Below are 12210 nucleotides of genomic sequence, written 5' to 3'. Positions count from 1 at the left end.
GATGATATTTTCCCTTCCAAATTGAATTGGACTTGATATATTACAACTTCTAACCCTGTTCTCGTCCATAGCATTCCCTCAATTTCAATATGTTCAAACTAAAACAAGAAGACGAGACACCAATCACGTATAATAAACGTATAATAAAATATATCGGTTGTTGCCTCATGTTGGCATGGTCTTTCTCGGAACCAGAGGTTAAATTAATCACCAAAAGAATCTTCAAGCTGGCGCGCACCAAATGGGTACGTAGTCAAACATTGCTAAACCCCAATTAGAGACATTATTCATTGCATTCTTATCATCTCCTTCTAAATTTCGATCTTCACTTCTTCAATTTCGTGCGTCCGATCTAAACCATGGCCGAATTTATTACTCCAGTCCTTGACATCTTAACTTGTTTGTGCCGTTATTGTGCCACACGGGTAGAATCAATACGCAACCTTGGAGAGAATCTCAACTCTTTGAGGAATGCTTCAACCCCTCTCAATGGCATGTACCTTGATGTCAAGATGAAGGTAGAAACAGCAAACCTGGATCTGGATCCGGGGTTGAAGGTTTTGAATGTGGTAAGGGTTTGGATTTGTGAAGTTGAAGTCCAACAAAATGAATTCCAAGCCATTCTACAATGAGGTGATCAAGAAATACAAGCCAAATGTCTTGGAAGTCACTGTCCAAAGAATTGTCAAGCTAGATACAAGCTCCATAAGGTGGGCAACCAGAAGTTGAGGGATGTTAATGATCTTAAAAGCAGAGGGCATTTTGATGTTGTAGCAAAGAAGTTTTTCTGTGATCAGTTCGTTCTATGGATATGGCTGTGGGTACAGAATCAACATTTGATGAACAATCAGGTGAGCATAATTGGCTTGTATGGAATGGTCAGGGTGGGTAAAACCACTCTACTTAGTAAATTCAACAATGATTTATGTTCCTTCCAACGAAGGCCCATGATGTAGTCATTTGGATTGTGGCATCTAAAGATGCAAATCCAGGAAAAATTCAAGAAGCTATTAGGAAGAAATTGTATGTCAAAGATGAAATTTGGGATAGTAGGACTGTTGATGACAAAGCTATTTTGTTATTAAATATCTTAAAGAGGAAGAAATTTGTGCTATTATTAGATGATGTGTGGAAAAGAATTGATTTGTTGAAATTGGGGGTTCCTTCCCCTAATAATTATGAATATTGTAAGATAATATTTACGACTCGGTTGAAAAAGGTATGCAGCTTAATGGAAGCACAAGGACACATAAAAGTAAACTGTCTCACACCTGATAAAGCTTTTGAGTTGTTTAAAGAGAAAATGAGTGAAGCAACTCTTGAACATCCCCATATATTGCACCTTATAGAACAAGTGGTGGAAAAGTGTAAAAGATTGCCGCTTGCTCTTTGTACTGTCAAACATGCCATGGCTAATGTGGTGACTCCCAATGAATGGAGCCATACTATAGAAATTTTGAAGGGTTATCCCTCAATGTTCTCAGGTATGGTTGAAGAGTCTATTACTTGCTTGAATTTAGTTATGATAGATTGCCAAACAATACCCAAGAATCATGTTTTTTGTATTGCTCCTTATTCCACTACCACAAAAAATACCTATATTTGACGCTTATTTTTTACAATACTTGACGGTTTTTAACTGTCAAGTAAGGGTGCGACATATATTAAAGAAATAATACTTGACGGTTAAAAAATAATACTTGACGGTTTTTAACCGTCAAGTATTAATCTTATACTTGACGGTTATTTGAAAAAAATTGTCAAGTATATGAACTAAATATGCACTTTTCAGAATAAATACTTGACGGTTATAAGGAAACAAGCGTCAAGTATTGATAGCCAAAACTTGCCAGTTCGTTTGGCCATAAATACTTGACGCTTGTTTCTTTATAACCGTCAAGTATTTACAAATATTTAATGCTTGTTTTGAAACAAGCGTCAAGTATATTGATACTTGACGGTTATTTTGAAATAACCATCAAGTATTTATGGCATAATTTTTTTAAATATGGTGGCTGCTTTTAAAGTAGCCCCCTGCATAAAGATACAGATAAAGATAAAAACCAGCTAGCTAGCAACGAAAATAATGCAATATAATGAATGTTTGTAATAGTATCTCCTATCTAATTAACATAAAAATTCCTATACACTTAACCTTAAAATCTAAAAATTCTATGCTCAACTTATTTGCAAATTAATGTTCCAAAACTAAGTGGCCTATCCCATAAAAATTGGCCCCAAAAATGTGTATATAAATATAACTAACTATTGTACCGGCCTAACTACTGTTGCTACCCACATATTGAAAACACATTAGGCCACCTCTTCAAGGACCTCTTCTACATGTGCAGCCGTATAACGAATGCAATAGACGTCCTTGAAGTATTGTAAGCAAATAGTCACAACAATTTCAAGTTAATAGGTAGCTAATTAAAATTGTTTAAAATTTATAATTGAAGTTAATTAAATTTTATATATATACCTTGTCAGATAATGTAGTAAGGGCATAAGTGATAATGTCCTTCATAAACTTCATTAAGCAATAACCACAGTCATGGCTCTGATTTGGCTGGAATGAACACCGTAAAAAAACACATATCAATGAAATTGTACAATATAATGAGATAGTTTCTTGATTAAAAACTTGACCAATTGAATGAATACATTAACAGTGACCCATTTCTTTGAAGATTCGAATGCCCTCATCTTAGGGGACACAGTCATGTCGGTCGTAGTGCGATACAACACCACAGCTTTAAGAAGGAATTATGGAATGAATGTGAGAAATATATATGAATGAAAACTAAAAATAAAAAGAAATAACAAGTAAAAAAATCCAACTTACTTATTAAAAAGTACCACCATATCTTCCCTGTTGCTTGGCTCTCCATTAAGGGGATCGAGATACCATATTTTTGGAGCAATGGGATTAACTACAATAAGCATCCAGTGTCCCCTAACAAGAAATAGCACATGTTACCAAACAAATAAATATAAAAAAAATATTTACTCATAACAAATATTAACAACTCACCCTTGACAGTAAGGAATGAGAAATAAAGTATCCTTCGCTGCTCCCCTTTCTCAAAATTGATCCGAAACCATTCTTGCTTGATTTTCAAGGGCTTCCTTTGTAATATTATTGTGGGGAGAGACATCATGAGGATTAACCAGCTTGATCTTCGACTTGAGGCTACTAGGAACCACGAATGAGGTATAAAGGTAACTTGGGTGAAAAAATATATAAGTTAATATGCTTGCATACTCACACACATAAATAATTCAAGAAATTAACTAATAAATCTTGAAGAATTACCTTATGTAGAAAGTCATCAAACTAGTGCTCGCCATATCATGCTTGAGGATTTTATTCAAAATTTCATCCCGAACGACTTCAAATGATGCTCTACCAAATAGCCCATCGTCAAAATTAATGATATCTCTAATCGGCACTTGACAAACCATCCTCGTAGCCGAAGCAAAGGTCTCAAGAGAGTCACGGAATTTGTTTTCTACAACAGGCATAGGCACGGCATGTTGCGAAACCATGGCTGACTCTTTAGTATGGCTCGACACCTTGCCCTTCAATTTGCTTTTCCCCTTTGGCTATACAATGAAAAAGTTAGACATATATATATATATATATATATTAAAGATTCTAAATAATTATATAAATTATATATACCTTTTTCTTTGTTGGCAAGAGGTCTTTTGGCGACTTTGGGTCCTTTGTCGGCTTTGGTGTACCAACCATAACAAGGTGGCTGGGTCATGTAACAAAGCTCCCTAACGCATCTCCTACCGTCTACATCTCATCAGTAGGATAAGGTAATGGATACTTGGGATCGATTGCAACAAGCAAGGAAACCTTAATGCAATCGGGTGGGAGGGGAAGGTTATGGATTATGTCCCCGGCAATGTTATACACGCGTCCTGTTACAACTATTTTGCATGATGGATCGTCTGCTAAATAGTTGCAGTCATTCTTGCCCTAAATAAATGAAGAATGTTAGTTATTTAGATAAAAAATTAGTTAAGCAAATTTAGAAGAGAAAATACATTACCTCGGGTATTTTGTCTGAAGGGACTGTGTAGCTATCTTTTCCGCTGGGGCTAACGTCAACCAAAAGCCTCCCAAGGATCTACCCCTTCAATAGCATGTCAATTAACTTCGCTTGGGCTTCTAGCTGTTGCTTCATAACAGCTTGCTCTTCTCTCAACTCTTGGACCTCGGATGAAGAAGCTGATGTTCGCTTCTTAATTTTGCTAAAGTATTGCTTCTTTGTGACATCAAAGCTGACACCCCTAACACTACTAGGGTGGTCAAGGGTCCCCAACACTCTAGCTAAGATATCCTCATGCTCAGGAAGCTTGCCCTGTGATACTTCTTGAGAGAGGGAATCCTGTGAAAAGTAGAGCTAATTAGTATGCATTTTAATAATCATTTATTAATTGATAGATAAGAATAACACTTACAATTTTTTCAGCAAGGTTGTCAATTACTCCATCTTTATTTGTTCATGCCAATGCCTAGAGTCTTTGGCAGGATATGGTAGCATCTGATCCCTCGGCCTCCACTTCTTTCTGCTCCACGCCTGCATACCCTAACCTCCTTGCTCTGCAAGGGTATTCATTCTTGGCTACTCTCTCCTTATTTTGGGTGCTTAGTTCCTTTAATCAATAACAAAAATATCCTGTTAGTATGCATAGATACATTTAATAAAAGGCACTAAAATTTAAATTTTAGAAACATAAATACCTTAAATTCCTTTTCGCGCCGAGAGACAACAAAAGCATCCCAATCTTCTTGCTTTACTAAAGGTTGCAATAGGGGAAGAACTTAGGCTGCAAATTCAGCATCAGGGTCTTTCAAATATTTTTGTGTAATAAAATGTCTGAAAGACCGTAATGCCCTCCTAGCCTTTTGAAGGACAAAATCCTTCTTGCTCTCGTCTATTTCAAATCCTGACTGTAAAATAAAATAAATATATTAGGTGCATCAATTTAAAATATTATAATAGAATATAACTTAGTCAAATGCAACTTACAGATACAGTCTCCCAAACAATGTCCTTCATGGCTTGATCAACTTTGCACCATGATTTCTGCGTGATAGGTACAGTTGTCTTTGCCACAACCCCAATATAGCTTATAAAATTTGTAGATTTGATGGCTTGGCCTTTCTTGTTCCACTGCACTGCTATTTTTTTCCTGCAGCTCTTGTTTTTGTGACTTCTTCCATTATTGTCAGGCCTCACTGGATATTGTTATATTCCTGCTCCAATTTTTTTTGTGACGACGGAGCATCAGTAGAAGTTGTAGCAGGATCTGATGGAGGGATTTCAGTGGACTCGGAATCTGAAGCCATTTACCTTTAACACAATAAAATTCCAAAATTAATCAACCATGATTAATTCTAAAAATTAATCAACCATAATTAATTCAAATATAATCGACTATATTAATTCAAACATGAAACAAAAAAGGCATAATTAATTCAAATATTAATCAATTATACTAATTCAAACATGAAAAAAAATGGCATAATTAATTCAAATATTAATCAATTATACTAATTCAAACATGAAAAAAAATGGCATAATTAATTCAAAGGTTACATGTTCAAATTGCTCTTTTTCATTTCCTTGACTTTGGTTTTTTACTTCCCCCTCCTTGAAATATTTTCTTCTTATGCTGAAATAATTTACTCCTCTTTGAAATCCAAATGCCGTCATTGTAATCATTTCTCATGTATAGAGCTTTATCAACAGTGTCGTTACTTTGATTAGATGTCCCTTTAAATGGGTCATCTTCAATTGCTACATTTTCATTTACTTTTTCATGTAACATAAGAATAGACCACCCTTTATTAGCAGGGTCAGGGACATAAAACACTTCTTTGGCTTGTTGCGCTAAAATAAAAGGCTTATCCTTATACCCTTCCTTGTTCAAATTGACTTATACAAATCCAAATTGATAATCAAATTTCAAGCCCTTTTTTCGATCAATCCACTTGCACCCAAAGACTGGAACTCAAAAGGATATGTAATCTAAATCCCATATATGCTCAATTACACCAAATTATGACATGTTTTCATAGATAGGATTTTCATCCTTTGTGCTGGAAATATGCATGGAATGAGCTACAAGAGTTACACCACTATTTTTCATTGCGCTCCTATCATCTTGCTCCCTTGTATAAAATGTGTATCCGTTGACAAGGTAAGCAGTGTAAGAAATGGCCCGTCTGCTTGGACCGTTAGCTAACCATCTCAATTTTTTAGAAACTGAATTGGAATCAACATTTAACATTTGAAGAATGTGTTCCTTAAACCATCTTGTAAAAGTTTTATTGTGTTCCCTAGCGTACCAAATTTCTAATTTATTGAGATTGTCCCTCCTAAGTTCAGCCATATGCTTGTCTACATACTCTTCAACCTCTTCAGTGTTGTGCAACACATATAGGTGGGCTTGCTCCCATTGTACACTTGACATAGTAATGACTTTGTTTCCTATAATCCCCTCTCCACTTATTCTACACATATGTCAAGACTTTGGAAGCCCAACATAGCTAATATGACTCAGGTACTCAGTATAAAAGTCAATAGCCTCTTCACAAATATACCGTTCAATAATACAACCCTTCGATCGACTTCGATTTTTCACATAGCCTTTCAAAATCTTCATATAGCACTCAATAGGATACATCCATCTTAAATAAGCAGGCCCACACATTTGAACCTCCTTAACTAAGTGAACAGTTAGGTGGATCATAATATCAAAGAATGTCGGTGGAAAATATATCTCAAGCTCACACAGTGTTAATACAATTCGAGCTTGCAACCTTGGCAACTTATGTGGGTTAATCACTTTACTGCAAATAGATTTGAAAAACAAACATAACTTAGTGATCGTCCCTCGTACTTTAGGGGGTAAAATTACACGTATAGCAACTGAAATGAAATCCTCCATTAAAACATGGCAATCGTGAGACTTTAAGCCCTTCAACTTCAAATCTTTCATTAATACAATATTTTTTATGTTTGAAGAGTAACCCTCAGGAACTTTAACTGCATTAAGGAACTCATAAAATGTAATTTTTTCTTTCTTAGATAGCGTATAAGCTGCTGGAGGGAGGAAGGTATGGTTTCCCTTATCTTGGGGTACTAATTCTTCTCTTATTCCTAAAGAAACCATGTCCAACCTTGCTTTTATACCATCTTTTGTTTTTCCTGACACTTGGAGTAAAGTCTCAATATGACTTTCACAGACATTTTTCTCAATATGCATGACATCAAGAAAATGCCGAACATCCAAGGTGGTCCAATAAGGGAGTTCAAAGAAAATAGATCTCTTCCTCCATCCGGTTATCCCAAGGTGCCTTGCAAATAGTTTGCCAAATTCAATATCCAAACCCTTAATCTTCTCAAACAACTCATCACCAGTTAAAGGTAAAGGTGTCTTACCTTCTTCTGGATTTCTATTGAATGCTTTTCTCAACCGCCGATAATGATGTTCTTGGTATAAAAACTTATGGTGCTTGAGGTAAACATTCTTCATCCCATGTTGAAGCCTTATAAAATGTGTTCCCTCTTCATAAATAGGGCATCCAAGTTGCCCTTTAATGCTATACCCTGATAGATTACCATAAGCAGGAAAGTTATTGGTTGTACCGAAGAGCATAGCTCTTAAATTAAATCTTTCTTCTCTATACCCATCATATACCTCTATACCTGACTCTCACATGATCTTCAAGTCATCAATTAGAGGAGCCAAATATATGTCTATGTCATTCCCAAGTTGCTTGGGTCCCGCAATTAACATGGACAACATCATATACTTGTGCTTCATACAAAGCCATGGAGGAAGGTTATAAATCACCAAAATGACTGGTCAAGTGCTGTGGCTACTACTTTGAATCCCATGAGGATTCATCCCGTCGGTAGACAATGCAAGGCGTAGATTCCTACTCTCTTTTCCAAATTCAGGGTTCTCATAATCAATCTTTCTCCATTGTGGAAAATCAGTAGGATGGCGAAGCATGCCGTCTTTTATCCTTTCATCCGCATGCCATGTTAAGCTTTTCATAATTTCTGTACTGCTATACATGCATCTAAATCTAGGCACGATTGGAAAATACCATAGTGCCTTCGTGAGACTTGATTCGTTCTGCTTGTAGCATGAGACATTACACTTTGGACACTTAGTTAATGATGCATATTCATTCCGAAATAAAAGGCAATCATTAGGGCACGAGTGTATCTTTTCATAACTTATGCCAATTGATCACAATACTTGTTTTGCGTCATATGTTTGACAAGGAAGCTCATTTTCCTTAGGAAGTAATTCTACTTTCAAATATCCAAGCAACTCAGTAAAGCTCGCATCACTCCATCCATGTTTTGCCTTCATGTTGTACAATTTTAACACTGCTAACAACTTTGATGCACTACAACCAGCATACAACGGTGTCTCCGCATCACTTTTCAACTTCTCAAACATTTTTAGACAATCCTCGAGGTCCTCTTCAGCTGCTTTGGCCATCTATTCAAGACAATCTTCCTCAAGTGTGCATGTGTCAAAATCATCAGGAGATGATGAACAACTTTCACTATGCTTCTGGCTGCAACCAATATCATCTCTTGTCTCTCTATGCATTGTCCAACACTTGTAACTTTAATCCATCCCATTAATCACTAAGTGTTCTTCACAAGTATCTAAACTAACCTGCTTCATAAGACCGCACTTTAACATGGGCAAACAATCTTAGTAGGATCCTCCACATGCTTAACTACAAGCTTAACAAAATTTGCCACCCCATCCCAATATTCCTTGGGTAGACGATTGGAAGACATACATTCCTTATCCATAATTCCTATAAAGATTAAGAGGGAAATATGATTAGTGAGTTTGACTACTCCTAGATAGTGGGAGAATTAAATACAAAGATCAATCAATCAATAAGTCACTAACTACATGTTTGCACATTCCCTCTTTAATCTTGTTTAAAACTAATAATTATATTTTAATGCTAGCCATTGAAATAATTTCAGCAGCATAATGACTTGAAAAAGAGAGTTTCCCGGGCTTTATCCCCTCTCTCTATTAATCTAAATGACAACAACAATAGCATCCACAACAACAATCACATAAAGTTATATTTAAGAATAATTTAAAAAATTGATAGTATATATAACGGCTTAAAATGAGTATTACCAGGTCTTTATGCCTTTAGAAAAATCAAGTTATCCATAATGAGACTATATATGATCCAACAACAATAATAACAACATTAATAAGAAACCTAATTTTAATTAAAATCATATTAAACCACATCAAACACTATATAAATATCAATTTAAAATCTCAAAAATATTTTTTCATAAGCCAATTCTCAATCAATTGAAAAACTAGTAATGTGAAAATTGATAACTCAAGGAATATAAATCTAAATTAATCATTCAATTCCAGAACAAACACTCAGAACTTAAAAACAAGGTAATTAGGTGGTATACTATTTTCATGTCCTTAATGAATCTCCTCATATCAACAAAATAATTGGATGATCCATTAATTCAATAATTAAGCACCCAAAAACTCAAAACTTCAAACACTCACTAAGAAGAATAACAATGCAGATCAAAATAAGTAACACAAAAAATATTTATTGTGTATGAAAATCAAAATCAATAACCCATACATTCAAAATGAAGATTAATAACTGGGAAAGCAAGAACCTACCTCAACAAGAATAGGGAACGCCGATTGTATAAAAAAATAGAGACGAGAGAGTGTTACAGAATGGTAGAGACCGAGAATCCAAACAAACGAGTGTCCACGAGACTTATGGAGCCCGAGAATCAAAAAACCCTCAAGAATTGAGACTGAAAATGTGTTTTTTGTCAGTTAGAGTGATGAAATATGGGTTTCGAGGGCTCTGAGTTTATTTCTGAAGATGAAGGATCTGCAGAAATGGAGAGTGAAAAAGAAATATGGAGGGAATTTAAATGACAATACTTGATAGTTATTATGAAATAACCGTCAAGTATTACATATTTGATGCTTCTTTTAAAAGAACCGTCAAGTATATGGCAGACAAACTTGATGGTTATTTCAAAACAAGCATCAAGTATGTGAAAAAATTTAATTTTTCTTTCTACTATTAATTTGATGTTTGTTTATCGAAGACCGACGTGTAAATTTTAGCTTTATATTACGATTATTTATAAAAAATGTCAAATATATATACTTGATGGTTATCTTTAAATAACTGTCAAGTATCTACCTAAATATTTGACGCTTGTTTCGTAAAAACTGTCAAGTATTCTCCGCCTTTTTTATTTGTCATTTTTTTCAAATAAACGTCAATTATAGAGCGTCAATTATACACTTTTCTGTAGTAGTGTTCCCTAAGGAATATAACATTGAAAAACAAAAAGATCTTCTTTTGCTTTGGATGGCAGAAGGTTTTTTGGCTGAATTTGATGGTGATATACATGAAGCACGTAAGCAAGGAGAAGATATAATTTCAAGTTTGCAATATGCTTGCTTACTCGAAAATGGTGATGAAGAAAAACAAGTAAGATGCATGATGTCATTAGAGACATGGCTCTCTGGGTGGCATGTGATCATGGAAAAAAGATAACATTCTTTGTAAAAGATGGCTCAACGACTAGTGGCCTTAACAATCATGCAAACTTGAAAGAGATAGAAAGGTTATCCTTATGGGGTAGCGGTAAAATGATGCTAAATTTCTCACAAAAACCTCTCTGTCCTAATCTCATCACCATGCTTATCAGGGATATATACTTTGGTACAACACTTTCCAATAGAAGTATTTGTCCTTCCAAGTATTGTTAGAGTGCTAGACTTATCAGATAATGAGGGAATCACAAATCTACCATCAACGTTTGGGGACTTTATAAACCTATAACATATGAACCTATCCTATACGGGCATAACAAAAATGCCACAAGAGTTGAAGAATTAGAAGAAGTTGAGGCACTTGCTGTTGGATGGAATTGAACGCCCTAAATTCCTAAGGGAAATTATATCTAATTTGTTATCTCTTCAAGCTTTTAGTAAGTTACATATGAAATATACCTATGACTCATCATCAAGGGAACTATTATAAAATACTGGAGCTGCGCAAGCATGTAAAAACATTCTCCTCCACTTTACAGGCAAAGTAGGCTTTGTGCACAGGTTCATTGTTCAATTCACAACCATGATCACCAGAGATTTTAAGGATTTGAAGAAGATTTGAAAGATGCTAGAGATGAATGGCTAGGTGGTCACTAGTTCTGTCCTCCAAGAACAAGCAAATGTCAATAACGGGCTGATCTCCAACAAATGGTGAGGTTCGAAAGCAAAATGGCAGGCATGGAAAAGGAATGAAAATTAAGAATTGGATTCAGTGATTGTTAAGTCTAATCACTCAATCACTCATTAAGTGTTCACATAGCACGACAACAATCAGTTAATTAAATCAAACGGTTGTCAAAGATTTTGTTATGTGAACTGAAAAAGCATCATTTCTCAAATTTTTTGAAGGAACAATGTGCATAAGAAGTGCTCTAATCGTGAGGGTTGCTTTAAATTTTTAGATAAAAATTTATCTTGATAATTTTCTAATGTTGATAAAATCTAACAGCTGTAATTAGAACACTCATTAAATATGTGGATTTAAGCCACTCATCAAATCCAAATTTCAAAAAATAAATGCAAAGATGCTTATGTCTCTAATTAAAAGTAACAATAATAAGTGATAGACACCTCTCTGTAATGATAATAAAGTTAAAACGGACATTGTACAATTATTAATAAATAAATAAAGCCTCATTTTCCATATTTACCTTTTATCCATTTGAATTTGCAAATGGGTATTAAAATCTAATTTGTATGTCTTTAATTAATATTTAACTATTACCTTCATATTTATCTTCTCATTTTCCTTCTTTATTATTCGAACCCACAAACTTCTCCACTCTCATTGGCCATCGAACATTAATTTGCCACTTACTGTTGTCAACTTCATATATGCGAAACATATTTAACTTTTGTTTGATATTCAAACTTTCTTGAGTCCAAGAGAGGTTAGATGTAACATCTTCAATATAAATATATATGCATATGAAAAATGATTTTTCTAACTTAATTCAAGGAAAGGAGAGGTATGATGATGTCAACACCTCTTCCCATACTATGTTT

General features: G+C 34.8%; 1 pseudogene; it reads left to right on the top strand.

The window, feature by feature from the left end:
- The first annotated feature begins 314 nt into the window (after positions 1 to 314).
- On the top strand, positions 315 to 10645 carry LOC129286530 (probable disease resistance protein At5g63020; annotated as a pseudogene).
- Positions 10646 to 12210: the final 1565 nt, after the last annotated feature.

The sequence above is a fragment of the Prosopis cineraria genome, unplaced genomic scaffold (assembly GCF_029017545.1).
Source record: "Prosopis cineraria cultivar Desert tree isolate PC_DT_omini unplaced genomic scaffold, ASM2901754v1 PC11, whole genome shotgun sequence".
Taxonomy (NCBI): Eukaryota; Viridiplantae; Streptophyta; class Magnoliopsida; order Fabales; family Fabaceae; genus Prosopis; species Prosopis cineraria.
This window is presented reverse-complemented; position numbering and strand designations above follow the sequence as displayed.